The sequence below is a fragment of the Mobula birostris genome, chromosome 1 (genome assembly GCF_030028105.1).
Source record: "Mobula birostris isolate sMobBir1 chromosome 1, sMobBir1.hap1, whole genome shotgun sequence".
In the NCBI taxonomy this organism is placed as follows: domain Eukaryota; kingdom Metazoa; phylum Chordata; class Chondrichthyes; order Myliobatiformes; family Myliobatidae; genus Mobula; species Mobula birostris.
This window is the reverse complement of record NC_092370.1, coordinates 198280825-198286824: the sequence shown is the minus strand read 5'-3', so window position 1 is coordinate 198286824 and position 6000 is coordinate 198280825.

The window sequence follows — 6000 nt, the reverse complement described above, 5'->3', positions numbered from 1 at the left end:
GACCAACACATCCTTTCAGAGATATGGGGCCCAAAACTGTTGACAATACTCCAAGTACAGCACAACTGTACTTATAAAGGGTCAGTATTATCTCCTTGCTTTATATTCTACTCCCCCTGAAATAAATGGCAACATTGCATTTGCCTTCTTTATCACAGACTCATCCTGTAAATTAACCTTCTGGGATTCTTGCACAAGGACTCCTAAGTCCCTTTGCACCTCTGACATTTGAACCTTCTCCCCACTTTGATAATAATCCGCACTATTGATCCTTTTACCAAAATGCATTATCATACATTTCCCAACACTGTATTCTATCTGCCATTTTTTGCCCATTCTTCCAATTTGTCTAAGTCCTGCTGCAATCACATTGCTTTCTCAACACTACCTACCCCTCCACCTATCTTCGTATCATCCACAAACTTTGCCACAAAACCATTAATTCTATTATCCAAATCACTGACAAACAATGTGAAAGGTAGCGGTCCCAATATTTACCTGTGAGGAACACCACTAGTCACCGGCAGCCAACCAGAAAAGGCCCCTTTTATTCCCACTCATTGCCTCCTGCCTGTCAGCCATTCCTCTATCCATGCCAGTATCTTTCCTGTAACGCCATAGGATTTTATCTTGTTAAGCAGCCTTATGTGTGGCACCTTATCAAATGCCTTCTGAAAATCCAAGTAAATGACATCCTCTGTCTCTCTTTTATTCACCCTGCTTGTTAATTCCTCAAAGAATTCTAACAGATTTGTCAGGCAAGATTTTCCTTTACAGAAACCATGCTGACTTTGACTTATTTTATTATTAGTCTCTTAGTAACCCAAAACCTCATCCTTGATAATCAACACTTTCCCAAACACTGAGGTTAGGCTAACTGGCCTATAATTTCCTTTCTTTTGCCTTCCTCCCTTCTTAAATAGTGGACTGACATTTGCAATATTCCAGTCCTCTGAGACCATACCAGAATCAAGTGATTCTTGAAAGATCATGACCAATGCATACATTATCTCTTCAGCAACCTCTCTCAGTACGCTGGGATGTAGTCATAGAAACATAGAAAACATAGTCCATCTGGTCCAGCTGACTTATCCACCTTTAAGACTTTTGAGTTTGCCTCACACTTTTTCCTTTGTAATAGCAATGGCACTCACTCTCACTCCCTGACACTCACGGACCTCTGGCAATCCGCTAGTGTTTTCCACAGTGAAGACAGATACAAAGTACCTATTTAGTTCATCTGCCATTTCTTTGTCCCCATTACCACCCCACCAGCACCATTTTCCAATGGTCCAATATCAACTCTCACCTCCTTTTTAATCTTTATATAACTGAAAAAAAGCTTTTGGTATTCTGCTTTATATTATTGGCTGGTACGTCCTCATAGTTCACCTTTTCCCTTCTTATAGTTTTTTTAGTTGCCTTTTGTTGGATTTTAAAAACTTCCCAATCATCCAACTCCCACTCACTTTTGCTATCTTATATGCCCTTTCCTTGGCTTTTATGCAGTCCTTAACTTCCCTTGTCAGCCACAGTTACCTACTCCTGCCATTTGTAAGCAACTTCTTCTGTGGGACATATCTATCCTGCACCTTGTGAACTACCTCCAGAAACTTCAGCTATCTCTGCTCTGCCATCGTACTTGCCAGTAATTTCCTCCAATCCCCTTAATTCATGGCTCCGTCTGTCTAGGTAGACAATGGATGTGCCCGTCCGGGGTGCAGACCTGGGCGATGAATATGGAGATCCTGGGCAGCCCAGACATCAAGATCTCCCTCTCGGCCTCGCAGATGTGGTCCAAAGGAACGTGAAGCAGTACATTTGGCATCAACTTTGGTGCAGGAGTTGCCGGGAGGTGACGTAATACATCATCCAACCACCTTCGGGGCTCCACTCTGGATTTGTGTAGGGTTTACTCTTTAGCCTTCTCTTCTCCCGAAGATACCCACAAGGCAGTGGGATCCGTAACCCTGGATAGGGGCCCATTCCGGGTACTGTCAGCCGGAGCCAACTGAGCCCGGGACTCGTGTTAGGCAGGGTCGTCATGCCCTGTAGTAGCGACATATGGAGCCACTACCCACTACCCAAAATCCCCTTAAACAGACCAGTGAAATAGGTGTTTTATTATAATAGAATCATGGTCACTATGTCTAGTTATATTCCTGATTTTGTAATTGACTGAATATAATTCCCTAGCTGTTTTGATTGAATTTTAACATGTTTAAACAAGGTCACTAGCAACCATTCGTTATTAAATGAAAATCAAGCTATCATCCTAACCTCCAAATAAACTACTCATCTTCTGTCTCCTTTCTCTCTCCTCCTGATCTACTCAACCTCAATCACTATGATCCACACTCTCCATCTGCCGCTTCTCCAATCTCCTTTGACTCCACTCGACTGTCCTCACCTCACTCCCTTGATTCAAGCTGCACCTTCCTCTTGTGATCAGATTGCATCATTGAACATGAGGCAGTACAGCACAGGAACAGGCCCTTTCACCCGCAGTGTTGTGCCAAACCAAATAAGCTAGTCCCTTACGCCCACACAAAGTCCCCTGTGCCTGTACAAAGTCATCATCTTCAGCCCTTTGTCATTTCCTCCTAGTGCCCTCAGCTTCTGGCAGTACTCCCACTCTGCTCACCTGGATCCAGTTTATTATACAACCTGGAAACCACAAATCCCTTGTTAATAGCCATAACTCTTGAGGTTTATTTTAAGTCCTACACAAAAATAAGGCTGCCAGACTTGATTCTGCTTTTAACTTTTTGTGTCATTCAAAGATATGATTGAAAAATAACTATTTTGTTACTACAAATATATCTTCACTGTTTGATATATGTCCCTAAATGTTTAATGCACGATTAAATGAATGCATTTTAATTCTAATAATTAAACAGCATCAATTTATCAATTGCATCAGACTATACAAAGAAACTTTAAGCTTAATTTACTAGAATAAAAAGGTTGTTCTGATATTTCTGAATCATCAGAACAAGATGCCTTTATGAATATATAGCAAAGGATTGAATAAGCAAATCAGTTTCCCTAACGGTGAGCTATGAAAGTTCTGTTTGTGTTCCTGCTCTACAGAATAATGGTCTCTTAATAAATCAGTATATCTTCACCTTAGTGAAATCAGTGTTGCTGTATTATGACATTAACACTATTGTTACAATGTACAAGGAGAAAACTAAATATGTCAGTGCCAACTACCCTATCAATAAGAATCAGACCTATTACGTATATTTTTGTGGTGATGATCAAACAATATTTAATATATATATTATATATAATATTGGCTCACTTATAATCTGCAAATTCCTTTTACACAATTTGTACTTAAGAAGTTTTTAATGGTGCCCTGACTATTTCTGGCTGATCACTAATTGACATTTCCAGTGGGTTGATGCTTTAGTACTATTCTTTTACAGCTTTGTTATTGTCATGCCAATATTATTTTTAACCTCTGAAATTCTAGAAACTCCCTTCAGAGGACTTCACTAATTAGACTCCAGTATTTGACGTAAACTGCTCAATTAACCTTTTGCTAGAGAAAATTAATTCTTCAACCCGTGGCATAATGTTGATTCTTGCAGCATAGTTCATATTAATGTTGACATGCATCTGATTATGCTCACTCAAAAAAAGTAACGATCCTTATTTTTCAACATTAACTGAGCCCACATATCTTTTGCAATGGTGATGTCTGCATTGTTGGCTAATAATAGGAAAGTCTCAGAATATTAGAGTCTTTGATCCTAGAATCATTTTCTCATAGCCCTTTAATGGCAGTGTTTAGCAACTCACAACCTTCCTCAAATTAGATGCCACCACAGTTTAATTTTGTAACTTTAATTTCTGATGATTACCATATGGCATTTTAAGATTATTTTTATTTGGATACCCTGATTGGAGAAGTTTGAAATATAACTTATGCTTTGGGTACATTTCTTAAGTATAATGTATTCTTTTATTGCTTTCCAACTGATTCTATGTCTGATCATTGGAGGCAATTCACACAGTCAGAAAGATATTCTGATAATCTATGGATGGAATCCTTGGTTTTGACTGTCTATGATTTGTTTTGCCTTACAGACCACCATTGAAGCAAGGCCAGCAAGACACCGGAAGCCTGCAAATATAAATGGTAAGTGCATCCATGGATGCTTTGTGAGATGTAAGTGCAAGGCTCAGACTAGACCCAACATCATCTGGCTCATTTTATCCAAAATCACCATGTTCTGTGGTGCTTTTGCTCCTGATGATCTGCAGTGATGCATTCTTATCTGGTTTTCATCTCATTACTGCTGCCTTCTAGATTTTTTTTTATTAAGTGCAATTGTGAATAATAGTCAGATCAGAAATGCTGATCAAGTCAACTAGTTCCCAAAGAGAACTCTGATAGGCCAGTCAGATGGTTCACTGCTGCTCAGCGATAAAACACACAAAAAAAAATCATATGTACAAGTAAGAAATATGTACAATTTGCTTAGTCTTGACTTGCCATGGCAATGAGATAGAAGATCTTCTGGTGTGGAAAATATCTGTGAAATATCCAGTCTTGATCTGCCAATGCAACTTCCAAAGATTCCCTAAAATGTATTTATCTTCCAAGATATTTAAGTTGTAACATATGACTTAAGGTTAAATGGCTAACTGTATACTGCCATCACCAACTTTTCTACATCATGATAATATTGCCTCTTAATTGATAATTTTACCAGAACCAGTTAACCAGCAACCAATTACCACTAACATATCACCTGTGAAACCAGAGGCGCCAACACACTTGACCACTGTTAAACCACCATCAAGAATGCTCACTGTGCCATCCCATGTCCAATCACCTGGCTGTATTTCTACCTCCAGCATACAGGGAGAGACTAATGACCACAGCATCAGTGGTGAAGACAACAAAGGTATGGTCAAAGGAGGTGGAGGAGTGCTTACAGGACTGCTTTGAATTGGTAAACTGAACAATATTCAGTGACTCTCTTTCGAATCTGAATAAATATTCCACAGTTAGACCTGTGTGTATGAGCGTGTGCCTTCAAGAACATACCAAACCAAAAAATGGGCATGAACCAGGAGATTCACAGTCTGCTGAGGGCTACATCAAACATTAGGATTCACTCATTCTTAGTTCTCAGCAGTCTGTGCTGAGATTGACTGGCATCCATCCAGCAATCCAAGAACTGGTTACTGGAGCTGTTACTAAAAATGTCCTTCTGTCTAATGCTTACCAATTTGTTTAGGTAATCTAATATGGTTACCATTGCTGAAGTTATTAGTTATGGAGAACATCAATGAGGTCAAATCATTCTATGAAGTACCTAACACAAAATAATTATCCAAAATATTACCACTTTATTATTTCTTTAAAGTGATACAATGGTGCTTCTAAATCTTTAAATAGATTATAGATATCCAGTTGCATTATGTTGAAGAAATGCTCCATAGCCTGCATCAACAAAATGAAAATCAAGTCAATCACAGCTACGTTTTTTAGGTACTCACAACATTGCGTTAGCATTGTCAGCATCAGCTAATGTAATTGAGCCTATGAATTAAAGTCCAGATACGTGGTCACGGTGCTTTTATGAAACAGAACTTTTCTGTGGGACTGGAAACACCCCCTCCACAATCCTACTGCATTGTTAAGGACTTCTCCCATCCATCACACAATTTATTTGACCTATTACAGTCAGGCAAAAGGTACCACAGTATAAGAACGAGGATTGTTAGGCTGGGTAACAGCTTCTCCTCCCAGGCTGTGAGACTTCTGAACACCCTGCTACCACACAGTACCCATTATTTATGACAGCGACAGTAGTATTATACTGTTGTACAATGTACTTAACTATATGTCGTATACACACTTTATGTCAATTTGTATATCTACAGAATATTGTTTATATTATCTGTCAATATCATTGGGTTAACATTAATTTGTGTTGTATGTGATATATTGTATGTATTGTGTTTTGTACCTTGATC